Genomic DNA, 19,913 nt, shown 5'->3' with positions numbered 1-19,913 from the left:
GGAATGGAACTCGGCAACGACCTAATTTTGCATTAGTGAGTATAAATATTATGTCAAGAAGTCGGTTACGAAAGTCAAATGTCCACGCAAAACTTTTTCATTTGATAAATGATGAACATCAGGCTATTATACATTTGATAAATTCCATATTTTTTCCTTTTTTGGTCAAATGAAAATCGTGAGCCATATCTGACCCTCTTCTTGAAACCATGCAGAAGGGGAAATGAAAATGAATACTGCGGCTAGAGTTAATTGCGTGTTCGTTTGGGTTCCCGAGGAGACGAGGTTTCCCACCAGATCAGAGGACGACGAGGCAGGCATACAAATTCTGGCGTATCCCTCCCTGCATCAACGCACCACATCCATCTCCTCTGACTCGTCCGCCACGCCCACCCTCGCCGGCGCTGCTGCCGGCCGGCCAGGGACTCGGTAATTCCATGGCTCGGTGGGTGTTTATATTTCTCTTCCCATTGTTTCCATCGCCTCCTGATTTTCACGTTGTATATAGTAGTATGTTTCTGACTGCCGAACAATCTACTTTTCCAGGCTAACTTGTTGATCCAACATGGCTTTCGCTGGCGTATCTCTCGTCGGCGGTGACGGCAAGCTGTGCGCCTCGACCGTCTCTCCCATCGACTCCCGCGCAGCCAGCGGGTACCACTTGCCGGCCGGCGAGTACATCTTGCCGGCCGGAGACATCTTGCTTCTCGCGTACCAGAGACATCTTGCCGGCCGGCGAGTACATCAGGTGTCGCACTTTCTTGGTCGGGGGCCACCGCTGGCATCTCGAGTACTACCCTAATGGCTATGACTCCGAGTACGCTGGGTTTGTATCGGTTGGTCTTGTCCTTGAGGACGACGATGACGATGACGATGAAAACGATGATGATTGGGAGGCAAACGAGGATGATCATGTTAGAGTTTGAGTAGTAGTTATAGTTGTAATGTCAACTATCTCCTTCTTCCTCTCCCGGTTCTACTCCTTATTATATTCAAACAGGATTCCTAATCCTTCTCTTGTACCTCACGGCAAAGTGTTTTGCCAACATATAAATAAACAGCCGCGGCTCTCCTCCAGGAGAGTAGGAACGCTTCCGTCAAATCTAATATGGTATCAGAGCCTAGTTTCTTCCCACGTCTAGCGATCCCCTCATCTATCGATACAAAAACCCAGAAAAACCAGCCATCGCCAGAAACCCAATCGCCATGGCTGGTTCCAGCAGCGTCGCCCTCAACCTCGGAGCTCCGCCAACAGAGAAGCTCACGAGGGGAAATTTCCTCCTTTGGAAAGCACAGGTAATGCCGGCGCTGCGAGGCGCACAAGTAACCGATCTCCTCGACGGCTCAGATGCTGCACCGCCAAGAACGGTGGAGGTCGCAAAGGCAGACAAGACCACGACCATTGAGCCAAACCCTCTATATGGACCGTGGCTGGCGAAAGATCAACAGGTTCTGAGCTACCTGTTGAACTCGCTCACCCCTGAAATCCTGGCGCGGGTCATTGGTAAGGAGAGTACTCATGATCTATGGATTGCTCTTACCACACTGTTTGCTGCGCAGTCCCAATCCAGGATAACAAATCTTAGAATTGCCATCTCCAACACCAAGAAGGGCAATATGTCCAACAACTCCTTCATCGCCAAGATGAAGAGTCTCGGGGATGAGCTTGCAGCTGCTAGTCGTCCAGTGACCGATGGCGAGATGGTCGACTATATCCTCGCCGGCCTTGATCAGGACTATGATCCCATAGTTGCTGCAGTCGGCGCAATCAAAAATTCAATCACTGTGGATGATCTTTTCTCACAGATCGCAGCCTTCGACCAGAGGATGCAGATGTTGGGCAAAGGGCCGTCGGGTTTCGTTCGTCTGCAAACACCATGTACAGAGGTCGTGGGTAGTACCGCAACAAAGGAAGTCGCGGGCGAGGGAACAGAGGGCGCGGCCGTGGCAATCGCGCCCCTTCTTCATCTGCTCGTGGAGGTGGCGGCAACTACCAGCAATGCCAGCAACAACCTCCACAACAACAACAACAACAACAACAACAACAACAACAACAACAACATGAAGGGGACTATCCAGAGTGCCAGATTTGCTATAAGTTCCATCCCGGAGGTGCAAGGGCCTGCTGGCATCGGTATGACGATGACCATGAAGAGAAGAAGAAGGCCAACCTCGTCACTAACTCCTACGTGATTGATACAAATTGGTACGTAGATTCCGGAGCTACCGAGCACATAACGGGGGAACTCGACAAATTGACAATGCGAGAAAGACACCACGGAGGTGATCAAATTCACACAGCAAGTGGATCGGGTATGGAAATTTCTCATATTGGTAACTCAATTGTTAAAACCCCCAAGAAAAATTTGCATCTTAATAATGTCTTACACGTCCCTCATGCATCAAAAAATCTTGTCTCAGTTCATCGATTTACTCTTGATAACCAAGTTCTCATAATATTTTATCCTTATTCTTTTGTGGTTAAGGACTTGGCAACGAGGAGAGTCATTCTTAGAGGAAAGTGTGAGGGAGGCCTTTACCCACTTATATCATCTCTCTCTTCATCAGGGTCCAATAAACAAGCATGGAGTGTTACCAAACCATCTTTAGCAAAGTGACATCGTCGCTTGGGTCATCCCTCTTCAACTATCGTTCAGCATGTTCTTAGTAGAAATAAACTTCCTTATGAGTCTAGTGTTGAGTCAGTTTGTGATGCGTGTCAACAAGCTAAGAGTCGTCAGTTACCATATCCTATCTCTACCAGTGTATCTACTGCTCCCTTGCAACTTATTTTTTCAGATGTGTGGGGACCAGCCCCTACATCCGTCGGTAGATTCTCATACTATGTAAGTTTTATTGATGATTATAGTAAATTTACTTAGATTTATTTGCTAAAGAAAAGATCCGATGTATTCCAAGTCTTTACCAATTTTCAAAACCTTGTTGAACGCCAGTTAAACTCCAAAATCCTTGCTATGCAAACGGATTGGGGTGGTGAGTATGAAAAACTCAATTCCTTTTTTCAACACATCATGTCTCCTGTCCCCATGCTCACCAACAAAACGGTTCTGCTGAACGAAAACACCGTCATGTTGTTGAAGTAGGACTTGCATTGTTAGCTCATGCATCTATGCCTCTTAAATTTTGGGATGAAGCTTTTCTTACTGCCACATATCTTATCAATGTTCGTCCTAGCAAAGTCATCAAATTTGAGAATCCTATCACACGTCTTTTTGGTATCACTCCTGATTACACATCTCTTCGTATTTTTGGTTGTATTTGTTGGCCAAATCTTAGACCCTATAATACACGCAAACTTGCGTTTCGTTCAAAAAAATGTTATTTTAGGATACAGTCCCGTGCACAAAGGGGTTAAGTGTCTTGATGTCTCTACTGGTAGGGTTTATATCTCGAGAGATGTCATCTTTGATGAATTTGTTTTCCCTTTCGAATCTCTTCATCCAAATGTCGGTGCTCTCCTTCGAAAAGAAATATTGCTTCTACCAGATTTTGATCAAGGGGGTGATAACAATTGTGCTAACCAAACTGATGAAAATACTCCTGCCTCGACTCCTACTGTTATGCCTGTGCAGGTACCTGAAGAAAATTTGGTTCAAAATGATCAAAATCATGAAAATCAGGCGTTATTTCATGTAGAAGAGGCTGGCGCAGTTCACGAGGATGATCCGGCGACGCCTGCTACACCTGTGCGCCTGACAGCTTCGGATCACTCGCGCGGATCCACCTTGGATAGCTCACCCGATAGCAGCAGCAGATAGACCAACCAGGGGATAGCGCCAGGCTCAGCGGGCCAATCAGCGGACGGACTGTGGGCCATGCGCATGACAGCGACGGGCCTGCCAGCGATCGAGCGCGGCCGAACGGCGGGCGGTAAGCGGCCCACGCGCGTCCCAGAAATTGAGCGCGCAGCCAATGGGCGCCTCTGCGCGCATGCATCCGACGGGATCCTCTGCGGACCGAAACACTGCAGCCCAGGACAGCTTCGCCTTAGGATCCGCCACACCAATGACCATAGGATCTTCTGCATCTGACCAGTCTGCACATGTGAGACTCGTCCGGATCTTCTGTGGACAGTCAGATTGTGCCTTTTTCTGTGCAACCGCAACAACAACTTGCCACTTCATCAAGGGTTCTGACCCATTTACAAAAAGGTATTCGAAATCCGAAAATAAGGAAGGATGGCACTGTACCATATGGCATGTTGTGTATTTCAGGTGAACCAGCAAAATTAAGTGATGCGCTTGGAGATCCTAAGTGGAAAAAGGCTATGGATGAAGAATATGGTGCTCTTATGAAGAATAAAACATGGCATTTGGTCCCCAACCAAAGAGGTAAAAATATCATTGATTGCAAGTGGTTTTATAGAATTAAGAGAAAAGCAGATGGCTCTATTGATAGGTACAAGGCACGTCTAGTTGCAAAAGGATTTAATCAACGTTATGGTACTGATTATGAGGACACCTTTAGTCCTGTTGTGAAAGCTGCTACCATAAGACTTGTGCTAGCCATTGTTGTTTCCAGGGGATGGAGTCTTAGACAGCTAGACATTCAGAGTGCGTTTTTGCATGGTGTTCTGGAAGAGGAGGTCTATATGAGGCAACCACCAGGGTATGAAAATCAACAAGCACCGCACTATATTTGCAAACTTGACAAAGCTCTTTATGGTCTGAAACAGTCTCCTAGAGCATGGTTCTCAAGGTTGAGCTTACAATTGAAGCATCTTGGTTTTGTTGCATCCAAGGCTGACACGTCTCTCTTCATTTATAGCAAAGCAAATACTGTCATGTTTGTGCTAATTTATGTTGATGATATCATAGTTGCAAGCTCCTCACAAAATGCCACTAATGCTCTCTTGCATGACTTGAGTTCAGAATTTGCCTTGAAGGATCTTGGTGATTTACACTTCTTCCTAGGCATTGAAGTTAAGAAAGTTCAAGATGGCATAATGTTGAGTCAAGAAAAATATGCTACTGAACTTCTAACTCATATGGGAATGAAGGATTGCAAGCCTTCCCCTACTCCATTGTCTTCTTCAGAGCAACTTTCAGCGCATGAAGGAGAACTACTTAAGGAAGAGGAAAGCACAAAATATAGAAGCACTGTTGGAGCTCTACAATACTTGACTTTGACAAGACTGGACATATCATTTGATGTAAACAAGGTTTGTCAATACCTACATGCTCCTACTTCCACTCATTGGTCAGCTGTCAAGAGGATTGTACGATACATTAAGCACACTGTGAGTTTGGGACTTCAATTCAGACGTTCCAGTTCTTCACTTGTTAGTGTTTTCTCTGATGCTGACTGGGCAGGATGTATTGATGACAGAAAGTCAACTGGAGGATTTGCGGTATTTTTTGGTTCAAACCTTATTTTCTGGAGTGCTAGAAAGCAGGCTACAGTGTCAAACTCAGTACAGAGACTGAGTACAAATCATTAGCAAATGCCACTGCTGAAATCATTTGGGTGGAATCGTTGCTTGATGAATTGCGAATTAAGCAACGCCGTGTTCCATGTTTGTGGTGTGATAACTTGGGAGCTACCTATCTGTCTGCTAATCTAGTTTTTCATGGAAGGACTAAACATATTGAAATTGATTTTCATTTTGTGCGGGAAAGAGTGGCAGAGAAGAAGTTGGACATAAGGTTCATTCCATCCAAGGATCAAGTGGCAGATGGGTTCACTAAAGCTTTGCCGGTTGAGCTCTTTGAAGAGTTCAAGAGAAATCTCAACATATGATAGTTTAGATTAAGGGAGGGTGTTAGAGCTTGAGTAGTAGTCGTAGTTGTAATCTCAACTATCTCCTTCTTCCTCTCCCGGTTCTACTCCTTCTTGTATTCAAACAGGATTCCTAATCCTTCTCTTGTACCTCACGGCAAGGTGTTTTGCCAACATATAAATAAACAGCCGCGGCTCTCCTCCAGGAGAGTAGGAATGCTTCCGTCAAATCTAATAGATCAGACTGATAACGATGACGTTGATGAAGACGACGATTATGAGGATGAAGACCATCAAGATGAGCACACCAATAATGATGAGGCTCAATATGATGATATGGCTGAGGATGAGCACATCAATAATGATGACGCTCTCCATGATGATATGGCTGAGGACGATAACCATGACTATCGTCATGAGCTATTGCCATCCGTGAAGGCTCAGTTTTCCTTCTGTTTCATCGACGAGTTTCAGTGGAGACGCATGCGTGAAACCATAATAAACGACTTCGCCCTCACAACTATTCTGACTTATAGAGGGTTCAGAAAAAGGGAGATCTTGGAAATGTCGGCGCATCTCAAGGACGACAGCTTCACCATCCGCTGCGACGTCGTTGTACTTGATGTCAAATCCAGGCAGGGAGCTAGCACCATGGCTCCTCCGTTCATCCAAGTCCCTCCTTCTGACATGCTAACCCATTTCAAGGATCTCCTCCTGTCCAAGGAAGGTGCTGACTTGACATTTGTGGTTGGCGATGAAATTATTTCTACACACCATTGCATACTCGCAGTGTGATCTACCGTCTTCAAGTCACAGCTGCTCGGCGACAAACTTGGCGGTGCTGCTACCGTGAAGATCGATGATATTGAAGCAAGAGTGTTTGAGGGCATGCTTACTTTCATCTACACTGACACATTACTCGACTGGTATAAACATCAAATCTGCATGAAGTTTTCACGGCCGAGGGCTTTGAGATGATGACCCGAACCTGCAGCCCCTCCGGTCTCAAGGAGCTCATCTCCAAGTTTGCTTCCTTAATTTCTCAAGAAAACCTATGTACTCGTGGCTTCCTTTCGAATTAACTATATGTATTGCCAGTTTGTTCTACGTGACCAAAGATTAAACTGTCACATTTCTGTGAGTGATAATCAATCAAGTAGCTACTCGGTATTGATAGATGCAGTAACATTTGTGTGTGTGTGTGTGGGGGGGGGGGGGGGGGGGGGCGTTGTTTTCCTTCTTTCTGTTACTGGATATGTCTTACTTTAATTGCTCTGCATCAGTATGTGCATGACCTGCTGATTCCATCAGGTGCAATCGTGAGCATGTTGGATGTTTTCTTCCTCTTAGCCGTTCTGGCTATGGCTAACGATGACTGGCACGAGCCGTGTGTAGTGTTCCTCGTTTTGTTCATTATGTTGCAACCTCTACATGACGAATTGGTGATGCGCAACAGTGGTCTGGAACGTCGGCGATGTTGTGGCAACGACCAAAATGTCAACCATGTTGCAAGATCTGCGGGACGAATCAAACGATATTGATGTGATGATCCAACGACACGGGAGGCAGCAGTAACTGGGGACTTATCAGCCGACAAATGCATGCGTGTGACCATTTTCAAAACATATATATTACAGTCATACCAAAAGGCAGATTTATTCCAAATGCACAAACCCTATAGCCTGAATCGCACAAAACAACTCAGAGCGAGCCATTTGTTCTCATAGTACAGGACATGGGTGAAGAAACACAACCGTTGACGTGAGTGCACTTGGCCCCCTCAAAATCATTCTGATGCTCTGATGCAAAACCATGCTACAATCATGCGGTATAACCATTGATGTATTTAGGGGGGTTGTACAAAAGCAGAAGTATATTTGCGTACATGTCTCTAAAGAAAAATTCACACAATAAAAAGGAAAAGGACACATGAGTTTATTGGTAAGTTCTTGTGGTTGATGCGATGACTAGATCACATATCACCATGGAACCTGCCTGTACATGTTCCTTGATTGAAATCCAATCGTCGAACAGTCGACATTCACATAATAAAAAGCAAAACGACACATGAGTTCATTGCTACTGTAGTTGCCTCCAGTTCTTGTGATTGATGTGATGACTAGAACACATGTCACCACTGGAACCTAACTGTACTTGTTCCTTGATTGAAATCCAATCGTCCAACAGTAGACATTGCTGGAGTAATAGACTTCTAAATTTTCGTTAGTCATCAGTCAAGCATTTGGGTCCAATGACCAACTCCATGTCAGGATCATTAGTCAACACTAGTCGTCAACCCGTGCGTTCGCACGGGCCAGCCTACAAAAGTTTCTAGTAATTCAATTTGTATGTCCTAAGAAATTTGGTTTCATCTAGTAACCTACTTGAAACACTTGTTTTTTATCGTTTTTTTAGAAATTTAAACAAAATGATTTAGCTGACTCCAGAATATAACCACTTTTATGCTAACACTTTGTTATTGTACTCTCCCATCCTAGCGTTAGCATATTTTGTAGAAAACAATCTGTACAATAATCATTGTCTTACAATTTTTTGTGGAGTTGTGCTCACGTTAATAAAAATATAGATAATTGGATGTGAATACTTCCATGAACAGATTAGCATTAACAATTTGAAGCCAAGGATATTCTTTGACCATCTTTAATATAAGAGTAACCCATCCCAAACTCAGACAATAGTGCCTTTCCCCATATTTTTCTATATCACAGTGTTTTGCACATACATCATTGGCATGGAACTTAGTCGCTGTGTGTGTGTGTGTGTGTGTAGGCAACCAAATAATAGTATACCATGGTACGTAGTTATTAAAAATGATTTGGAATTCATAGCGCCTATTTTGAAATTCCGTTCTTGTATGGTTATCCAAATCGCTTTTTACCATCGTAATTTAACATAATTAAAATACAAAATAATACATAAATGTATATTGTAGGAATATATCCAAATCATTTTTTAATAACTACGTACCATGGTATTGTACAACAATCATGATGAAGTAGGAATATTTTTTTTTCAACATTGGAGTTCTTTCTGTGAAGAACAAACAATTATGCAGGTTAGTAACCATAGAGAAAAACTACATAAGAATTTTTGTAGGTTCAAACCTTTGAAGTGAGTAGAAATAACCCGAGGTAGATTGAAAACCTGGATTTTTTTTACCAGATCATTAGCGGGGATATCACAAAAATCTTCCCCTTCTACCACATCGAAGGTAATCAAATTCTGCTCGTGACAGGATGCAAAGTTGATGTCCTAATGTAGTGTTCCTTCAAACTTACACACACTATATGTAGGAGTGCACAAATGATTAGTGCTCCTGAAAGCAGTATTAGATTCAGGGCCGGTCCTGAGATTTCGGGGGCCCGGGGCGGAACAAGAACCGGGGCCCCTTGCCGAGATCCACCGCATCCCCATGGCCCTAGGGCCACCGGAGAGGAGACGGACCTGCGGCGGCGGCGGCGGGAGGCAGAAACCCTAACTTTTTTTCTTCTATCTTTCTAGATGCAAAGTCGCTCATGATGATATCAATATCATTCTTATTCTATAATTTATTTTGAATGTGTGTTTGCATACATAATCTATCTTTGCACATTACGGACCTCACATCATTTCGTCAATGTATCTATTTACAAGATGCACATGCATGCTTATTACAGTAGGACAAAAAAAATTCACATAAGGAAGCATACCTCAGCCATTATCAACACGTCATCTGCCTCCTTATACATGTTCGACGATAATTTTTGTGCTCTCTCATGAAGCACGAGAACCATCTTCTGAGCCCTAGAAACAACATGGGCAATGGGTCAAATCTCAAATGCCATATATAACTATATAAGAAATAAACAGATGATTCATTGTATTACTTGATTCATATGCAGATACAAAAACATCACTTTGTATCCACTTTGATACTGATTTAAATTGAAAAGTTCTACAAGGAAGGGACCATCTGAATCTGTTGGAGGTAATCCTAATTTTTGAATCCAAGCGCCGCGTAGAGCAAGAAAGGGAAGAAATCACAAAATCCATACAAACTGACAGGATTCAATAAAAAAGAGAGCAAAGCGATGCCCCTGCCTACCAAAGAGCAAAGAGATCACGGCGGTGAGGACGAGGCTACGGCCTACAGATTTCTCCTCCACCGCCGCCAGCGGCGGCGGCGATGGCCTTCCTGCGATTGGGGGAACTGGAGTTTGAGTAGATCGGTGGACTGGAAAAGGACAAGACGTGGGTTTGTTCGCTATACGTTAAATTATGGTCTTCACTCTTCAGGTCGGGGGCCATCTGCTGGGCCAGGCTCCACGTCTCCTTGGAGGATCGCTATGACAACAATGAGAAGGAGGTACGTTGTGGAAAACCCTATGCGCCGCTCGTTGCCTCAAAATGTCGAAGCAACGCACAGACGTAAGCCCCGCATCGCTAGCAATGGGCCGGCCCATTATACAAAATCTTGCCAGACGATTTTGGGAACCTGCTAGAAGGTTCCCTGAACCGGTTTTTTTCTTTCTTGACCGGTTTTTCCTGTTCCTGCTTCTTTTTTTTAGTTCTTTTTTTCAGCTTTTCTATTTCTTTTTCTTCTTTCTTAATTTTGTTTTTCGCTTTGACGTTTATTTTGTTTTACAAGTTTATTTTTTAAAGATCATCTTCCAAAAATTGTTCAAATTTTTCAAAAACTGTTCCTCTTTTAAAAAAAGTTTGATATTTGAAAAAATGTTTGTGTTTTAAAAATTGTTCGTAAATTAAAAAATGTTTCTGGTTAAAAGAATTGTTCGCATTTTTCATAAATTTTGAAAATTGTTCGCATTTTCAAAAAATGCTTTGGAATTTCAATAAATGTCCTAGTTTTTACAAAAAATGTTTGAAAGTTTTCTTTTCAAGTTTTTCACAATGTTCAGAAAATGTTCCTATTTTAAAAAATTGTTCAGAAATTTTTAAAATTGTCCACGCTTTCATTTTTTTTCAGGAGTTTGAAAAATGTTCACAAGTTTCTTAAAAATCATGTTTTCAAATTTTGTTCGGGAATTTTCAAATATGTTCGTGTTTCTAAAAAAAATTGGAATTCAAAAAATGTTCTGCTTTCAAAAAATTGTTCGTGATTTTTCAAAAAATGTTTCTGTTTTTGAAAAATGTTATAGTTTTCCAAAATATTTTTTCACAATTTTTAAAAGTGTTTGCGTTTCAAGGAACATCCATTTTTTCTAAAAAAATTGCTTTAAAAAATTCTGAACTAAGGCCCAGTTCTTTTGAGCAGATTATGGAGAATCTCGGTCCCGAAAATCCCGAGTGAAAAGAACTCGATTGAACTTCCAAAATCTCAACCGGATTCTGTAGAATCCTAGTGCAATCCCAAAATCCTAAAATACCTGGCTTCTCCCACAATCTCAGGATTCTGGCTAGTCCCACCAAAGAAAACGTTTCAAAGTATAGTTGTACCCCTATTGTATCACGTATTTATGGTCAAAATGCCACCCCGCAGTCCTGCCCAGGATCCCAAAAACGAGCGGATGCACCCAACCGCTCGCTCGTCTCCCAGTTCCCGCACCGCATCGGGGCAGCGGACCTTCGAGACGCCCCCGCCCCCGTCGGCCAGCCCGCCCCCGCCGGCCAGCCTCCCTTGCCTAGTCCGCCCCGCCCTCCTCGCCCGGCAGTTCGCCCCGCCCCGTCAGCTTCGCGGCAGCGGCTAGGGTTGTCGCGTCGCCGCCGGCCAGGCCAAGCCGTCGCCGCCCCCGCCGGCCAGCTTCCCTCCTCAGCTCCTCCTCGCCCTTCAGTCCGTCCCGGCCCTCAGCCCCGTCCCGCAAAGTTCGACGCCGACGCTCACGATGAGCCCTCCTTTTTGCATCTCTCTGTTTCTTCATGCTTGAATAACTCTTGAATTGATGCTAGCTATTATTTGTAGATAAAATACATTTCATCAAAAAAAATCTGTCTAAGGATAGTACAGACATTTCAACACACAACACTTTCTAGAATCTCAAACTACAATCTCTGAAAATAACTCGACGATAGATTCTGGGAGAAGCAGATTTTGGGAGAATTTTCTAGAATCCTGATTCTGTAGAATCTTGCCTGAAAAGAACTGGCCCTAATTTGGATCTGCGCTGCGTGTTTGGTTCTTTAAGTTTGATGCTCCAATATGGTCAGATACGACTCGTAGCTCAGCTGGTAGGTACCGAGCTTTATAGCGGTCGATCTTGTGTTTGAATCCTCCACGGCGCAGTTTTTCTTTTTGAGCTACAGTGCGCGTTGCTATCTTCATGGGCCGGCCCAGTCAAGGACACGCCTGTGCAAAGCCTCAGCAAATTGACGCAGAGAGCGACACACAGGAGGTCCTTGTTGTGTGATTTATAGTAGCTGATGCATCGCTGCCTAGCCCATGGGCTACATGCGTACCTCGGAGGGGGGCCTGGACTTCGGGGACCCGGGGCGGCCGCCCTCCTGCCCCTCCCCAGGGCCGGCCCTGATTAGATTATTCAAATTATGATAGAACTGTGGCAAAAGATCTTGCAGCCATGCGCTGAGAGGAGGCCTGACATTCACACTGGAGTTGATATGTATATTGCTGTTATTCATTCTAGTTTGTAACCACTTCGCAGTTCAGAACACAGTTGCATGAGAAAATCAACTGTTTAAACATCCACGTACACATGTATAACATGTTTTGTTAGACAATCCATGTATAACATGCATGTTCTAACAGAATTAGAAAATATTATGCTCAGTTTCTGTTATTAATACTCAGTCTATATTCATGTTGACAGGTATCATAAATTCCAATTTAAACTAAAGAAACAGCAACCAAAACTTAAGAACAAAGCAGCTAAATTTCCATCCATAGAGCATCACATCACGCGCAGCTAAGGCAGATTGCTCATAGGACCAAACCTGAGGGTCGTTCAGATAAAGGTAATTGCTTCCTGATCCGTCCTTTCCTGACGCAGGTGGTGGAATCAAAGAGTATGTTGACCCAGTCCGTGTGCCGAGTACTTTCCGAGGACACGCGGCGATCAACGACGAACGAAGGTCGCTGATGTTCTTGGTTTCTCTCCCATGTGGCCGAAGCAATATGCAGTACAAAGCTAGCATGCAATCCTGCGATGGATCTAGCTGTGTGTACTGCATGTATTAGCATGCCGAGTACTTTTGGGCGACACACGGCAATCGACGACGAACGGCGATGAACGGAGGACGCTGATTGTGTTGGTTTCTATCCCATGTGGCCGGAAAAATATGCAGTACAAAGCTAGCTCTAATCCTCCGATGGATATAGCTGTGTGTACGTGCATGTACTACCTTTGGCCAACGGTGGATGAGCAAGATGGCTAGCTTTGTACTGTCTTGGTGGATCGACCAGTCGTCAGCGTGTCATCGTACATATCTGATCACGGAGGGAGAAGGCAGCTACGGCAGGGGACAGGAAGCAGATGAAAGAGGTAGAAGGCGGCTAGAACAGGCGGAGGAGGAGACTACAGCAGGCATGGGAGCAGCTAACAGTTGGGAGAAGCTAGCCTTCAAGTTCAAGGAAGAGAAGATACTCATTGCCCGGTGCAGCATGCTAGGGCATGGATCACTTGTGCTTACGTTTCCCCTTTTCCACTTTAGATTAGGTAATCGTTTGGCAACGGCGCACCGGCCGAACTTCGGCCGGTCGCTCGCCAGCCACGCGATCCCTTTCGATCCTGGGTCTAGCGATCCCCCGCGCTGGACACAGGCAGGCCTACACATCATTTTTTTTCAAACAACCTTATCTTCTTCCCCGCATCCTCTCCTTTCTTCCCCTTGCAGCCTTCTTTCTTCATCGCCACGAACGACGAAGCTTTGATGTTTTTGCTACCAGCTGCTTGCACCGGTGCTTCAAACGGCATGGACCGGGGCCGACGTAAAGATGACCGGCGGTGCTGAAACTGCTGTCGTCATCAAACAACAACGACTGCCTGCTGCTAGGAGAGCAGAGATGCCACAGCTACCTGCTGCCATGGCCGGAACCGCGTGTATACAGTGCTGCATCCGTGATGTAAAAAAGCTTCAACCACACTTGAAAAAAGCTTCAACCATAGATAGAAAAGCTTCAATCGGCACTGACCAACTAAAAAAGCTTCAACCATAGATAGATTTTGCTATTGCCGGCGAGGGTTTTTGCTACATCCATCGTAGCGGAGCTGTGACCTCGTGCCGGCGGCGACGATGATTTGCTGCAACCGTTGTCATTTTTTGCTAATACCGATCATTTTTTCTGCTACATCCATTCAACGACACATTTTTTCTACCATGGAAAGCTGCATCCGGTTGTATGTTTCGTTGACGGAGCTACGTCCCCCGCGACGATGGAGGTTATTTTGCTGCAACGGTCGTCGGTTTTTGCTACGACCAACGAGAAAATTTGCTACATCCATTAATGGTGCAGATGTGATGCTAGACGACGGCGACAATGATTTTGCTGCAACCGTCGCTATTTTTTGCTACCACCGGCGAAGTTTTTGCTACATCCATCTAAATGGCGTCGATTTGGGCGGCCTTTGTTCGTGCAACCTCGGGCAGCGAGCATCGACGACGGCGGTCAGAGTTGCGGCCGGCGACACGGTGGTGCTGCGACGGACGTGATATGGCGGCGACGGCTAGGTGCTGCAAGGATAGGGGACGTTGGGCGTGACGGCGACGCCGTCCTGCTGGAACCGGCGAGGACGGTGTGCTGCGACGGCGAGCACCAGCAACGAGGGCAGCGAGCACCGGCGACGAGGGCGGCGACCGGCGGAGGGAGGAGTTCCACGCGAGGGGGTGGCGGTCGACGGCCGGGATGACATCCACGCGAGCAGGGGGCGGCGCCTGCGCAGCGCACGAAGAGGACGAAGGAGACGAAAGTCAACAGGCAGATCAGACGGTTGAAACGCATTGGATCTGACGGTTAGAGCTAGACCGGCCCAACAGTTGGGCCGGTGCACCAGCGCAGATCACTGCCCTTTAGATTAATATGTAGGAGTAAGGACATTGGACTCTAAATCGTTCTTTTTTCCCTGATGGACACATGAGAGAGAGGGGGGGAGGGGGGTTGCGTGAGAAGGAAAGAAAGACACGTGAGACATTGGGCTAGAGAAAAAAAAATATCAAGTTTTTTTAGGGTTTCATGAGTCAATCTACACCGTAATAATTCGGTCCCATCAAGATTAATGTTTCGTAAAATCTAATTAACGTGAGAATTTATAGGAAGTCCCTGATCAGTATAGGTATAGATGTTAACGTTGCTCGTGCCACTGTCTTTGCTTGGCGTCATGCCCAAGTGTTGCACATGGCTCCACTCGCCCTTTGCCATGTTCATCGATATAGGATGCAACACTTCCGCATGTATCATCACCATGAATATAATGTTGGGTTCATGGACATTGATTCAATATGTTCTTCTTGTATTGTACTTTCAAGTGTTAATATTCAATTTAGGAGGGTGCTTGTTGGTGACTGGTGGGAAGCTTGGATTCATCTGGTGAGTAGACTGATGGAGGTTCAGCTTACTCATCAGCCCGATCAGTTGTGTTGGAAGCTTACTAGATCTGGTGAATTCACGGTCAAGTCGATGTACATTGATGTCATCAACACTAGTGTTATTCCTAGGTCCATACATGTTTGGAAAGTTAAGGTTCCTCTAAAAATCAAAGTGTTTATGTGGTTTCTACATAAACAAGTCGTTCTAACGAAAGATAATTTGATTAAGCGCAACTGGACAGATTCTACTAGGTGTAGTTTCTGTGATCGGGATGAAACTATCAAGCATCTTTTCTTTGATTGCCCGTTGGCGAGGGTGTTGTGGCGCTCGGTGCAAATTGCCTTTAACATTACTCCTCCGAATTCGGTCAGGTCGTTATTTGGAACGTGACTTGTTGGTATAGAGGCCGAAACAGCTAGACAAATTCGTGTAGGAGCATGTGCGTTGTTATGGGCAATTTGGAACTGCATAAATGATTTGACTTTTACAGAACAACAACTATTCATTTTTTGCAGGTTTTATTCCGGGCTACTGCACTAATCCGTATGTGGTCCTTACTCACTCCGACGGAGCCCAGGGAGCGTTTGGTTACTGGATCTGTCCGGTGGGAGACGGTAGCGCGGGATATCTTCAACCGGTTTGGATGGCGGTCATGTAATAGAATAGGCGATTAGTTTACCTATCTATCTATGTTTTACCAGCCGGTTGTGGCTTTAGGGCCTTTTTTGTTTCTCTAGCTCTTTGTGAGCCAGACTCCTTTGCAGCACATTGCAAGACCTTGTTGAACTATTTTATTTTTTTTATAAATGTGGACGTATGCATCACACTGATGCAAAGGCCGGGGACTCCTCCCTTTTCAAAAAAAAAAACTTCCAAGTGTCATTCTAGAACTAATGATATAACTCTTTGTCCTAGCACCAGACTATAACCAATGGCTAAACATGGGAACTATATAATTGTTTGGCCTAGCATCAGACCATATCGATCAGCCAAGCTTTCACAATGATTATGCACATGTATATCATGACACTTGGGTACGCAGGCATCTCACACCCACCCCGTTCGTAGAGTCCTAGACAAATAGATCACCTGATCGAGTGTCATGGAGTTCGTCCACAATGGCTTATTTTTTTTTTCTTTTTTGAGGGGTTGGGTGGGGTGTTGGTCCACAGTGGCGTTAGCAAGTGAGCAGCAAGGAGCAGTTCGGAGCAAGTGACCTGGTCTCACACGATTTTTTTTCATCTGAGAATACGAGGAGATCCTATATATGGTTTCTTGTTGCATCGAACAATATACTATGCCCACATGGTGATGTGTGTGTTACTGTGTTGGCTAGACGAGTGAAGCGATCTACTCAAGCACACCACGGGCGCGCATGGAGTCATATACCGTTCGGAATTACTTGTCGCGAAAATGGATGTATCTAGACGTACGGAGAGAGTGGTGGGTTTACCTAATTTCCTCCAACCACCGAAAAATATATTGACGCAGGCTCACCTGTACGTCTGCTTCCTCGGCAACCGTTAAATACTCCTACTCTCGTCGTCTTGCTGCAATAATGCAACCGCAGCTGTTAAATAACATTGTCAGCCTTATAATAACCAGCACGAGCACATGCATGCGCCACCTGCTCCGCCCAACGTGTGTTGTAAAAGTAACCTTGAGATGTGGATCGCAAACAGCTCCCTCAGCGATCCGATCGATCGACACCAACCCGAGCAGAGATTATGCGCCGGAGACTCTGATACTTTTTCTCGCAACAAAATTCAGGTATGTCCAGAAATCGCATGGGCTCCCGCACCTGTTAAGCCTTGCCCGGCCGCTTGATTGCCTCATGATCCGTGAAGTAGTTGAATCCCGCTTAAATTTTAAGACTTATCATTTTTTTTCTGAAACTAGTGATTTTCTCGCTTGCTCTTATGCCAAGTTTCATAGATGAAATTTGAAGACATTTTCCCCGTCAGTGCTAGGCACACAACTGAAATTTTCGTATACGCCGGGTGCCAGCCTCTCTTCGTCGAGAGCCAAATCACGGACACTCGGGAAAGTAAACAACACCGAGCGCGACTCTCGACAAACACATGATATTACCGAGAGTAGACCTCGGCAAAACGGCAACACTCGCCAAAGGCACTATTTGTCGAGAGTCAAGCAGTGCCGCACGACAACATTCTGCCACGTGGCACATCCTGCGGCGGTTAATGGCACGGCCACGGTTTGACTTCTTTAATGAGAGCATCGCTCGGAAAATTAACGGTTCCCTATTTGGTTCCACCTCGCTTACCTTTGTACATTGTCCGAAAGTCCAACAATTGAATTAAACTTCGGTGTTTAAAATTAAGAATATGTATTAATTTTATGATCCAACCATACCTGTACCGAGCGCTGCTCCCGGTAAGGCAACAATTGTCGAGAGTACCTCTCGGTAAAGATAAGGCACCCATCAAATTTTCTCGGTAGCGGCATGGGAAATTCTTTGTGATGTCCTTGCAACATGCGTAGACCCTGCATAGACGAGGAAGGGCAATGCCCTGCCACAGTGCCGTACGTAGGGGGTGTGCCATGGCACACCCAGATTTTTGAAAACCAATTTTTCATCATGTAAAAATGAGCTTATTTTAAGATCCATGCAAGCTAATTGAAATAGACTTCAATTTTTTTAAAGTGTGCACACCCTCCATTTTATTTCTAGGTCCACCACTGCCCTGACACCGGGTTATCTGCTTGCTTCCTCAGCAACCGTAAAATACTTCCACTATCGTCGGCTTGAAGCAATAATGCAACCGCAACTGTTAAATAACATTGTCAGCCTTAAAATAACCAGCACGAGCACATGCATGCGCCACCTGCTCCGCCCAACATGTGTTGTAAAACCATGAGATGTGGATCGCAAACAGCTCCCTCATCGATCCAATCGATCGAAACCAACCCGAGCAAATGATATGCGCCGGAGACCCTGATTATTTTTTCATGAAAAAGATACAGGTATGTCCGGAAATTCGCATGAGCACACAGGTGTCGGGGCACGCCCTTGCTAAGCCTTGCCCGGCCGCTTGATTCCCCGTGATTCTTGAAGTTGTTGGATTCCTCCAAGTTTTAAGACTTACGATTTTTTTGAAACTTGCAATTTTCTTTGTCAGACCTCGAGACTCGGCCTAGGCGAGACAGTCACCGCGCGCCTATAGGCCAGAGGTTTATATTCAAGCAAGGCATGGTTAAAAAGGCATAAACTAGCAGTGGATCACGAAAGTTCTTTTTATTTTTTTGCGGGTACAAAGGCTCATATATTCACTATATGAATTCCTGCATTTACAAATAGCTGAAATCCATATTCTCTAGTCGCTTCCCACCCACTGGTCATGGCTACTCTTGGATGATGACGTCTTCCACAATTTCTTATGTTAATCAACAACTGCATCCAACAAAACATTGAGGAAGCAAGGGTGAGTACGATATAAAGTGTACCCAGCAAATAGATACTTCACGATTCAACGAGGAGAACAGAATGATGGTGTAGATCAAAAGATGAACTAAAAGAACAATATAACTGGATTAAATGAAAATAACAAGGAATTCATTGGCGTCACACATGATCGCACGCTTCCCCACCCAGGAGTCACATGGGTGAAATTTCACAGTTTTACGCTCTTAAGAGTGGTACTGCGACATCGACAGTCCCGACTAGAACCACACAACTTCAGAAGAGCATAGCCAACCGACCACCCAACTTACTAGTGTCGCTTCCAAAAGAGCAGAGCCAACCGACCACCCGACTTACTAGTGTTGCTTCCAAAAGAGCAGAGCCAACCACCACCCGACTTACTAGTGTCGATCGCTCGTACGGATCCATCAGCAACACGCTTTCGAATGAGTGTTGTTTTTAGCAGAAAACTCAGACAGTCCCATGCCTGAACTGTGACCGATACAATATGTTTGCCGTCGTGACACCAGTATAGATGGATAGGATGTATGCTTGAATGAACAATAGGATTACTGAAATATCAGTCAAGACGACACGCTCGTGCCTTTACATGAGTCCCACTCAAAACAAACGATTCCATCAACGATTGTATACGAAGACATGTCTATCAAATAGCATAGAGAGCGATGAAACAATTAGCAAGATAAGGTGCAGCAACACAATCAGATTATCAAAGAATGGACTAGCATTTATTTATTTAAACAGATAATATATATATTTTTCTATTCATCTTAATTTAAAATAATAACAAAAAATTACGGGTTAATACATTCTAGCTCGCTCTTACCAAGTTTCATAGATAAAGTTTTAAGACATTTTTGTGTCAGTATTAGGCACAAAAATCATGATTTTACCTGTCGCTCGTACTAAGTTTTAAGAGTTAAAGCTTAAATTTTATTTTAACAAATCATCAAAACCTACTTAAAATGAATCTTATTTCAAAGCCTTGTCACAAGAAACACAAATATGAAAACCGAATTGAATTTGGACTTTTTAATCAAAAAATATGGAATTTTTTAAAATCAAAGGCCAATAGACTAAAAACCTAACCTAAACTAGTAGCTGGAGTGAAGGCATTTGGATACCCTACCCTCCCACCCGCCGCGGGAGTGGCCAGATGAACGGGAGACGAAGCCTACTTAGGACATGTACAATGGTTGATATAACAGTCTTATCTTAAGTCTTGCATATAATTTA

The 19,913-nt window shown here is 44.6% G+C and overlaps 1 pseudogene; it reads left to right on the top strand.

Annotated features, from left to right (window-relative positions):
* Positions 1 to 565: 565 nt before the first annotated feature.
* On the top strand, positions 566 to 12,530 carry LOC123158631 (uncharacterized; annotated as a pseudogene).
* The last annotated feature ends 7,383 nt before the right edge of the window (positions 12,531 to 19,913 follow it).

Source organism: Triticum aestivum, chromosome 7B (assembly GCF_018294505.1).
Source record: "Triticum aestivum cultivar Chinese Spring chromosome 7B, IWGSC CS RefSeq v2.1, whole genome shotgun sequence".
Lineage (NCBI taxonomy): Eukaryota > Viridiplantae > Streptophyta > Magnoliopsida > Poales > Poaceae > Triticum > Triticum aestivum.
Note: the sequence above shows the minus strand (reverse complement) of the source record. Positions and strands in the feature narration are given on the sequence as shown.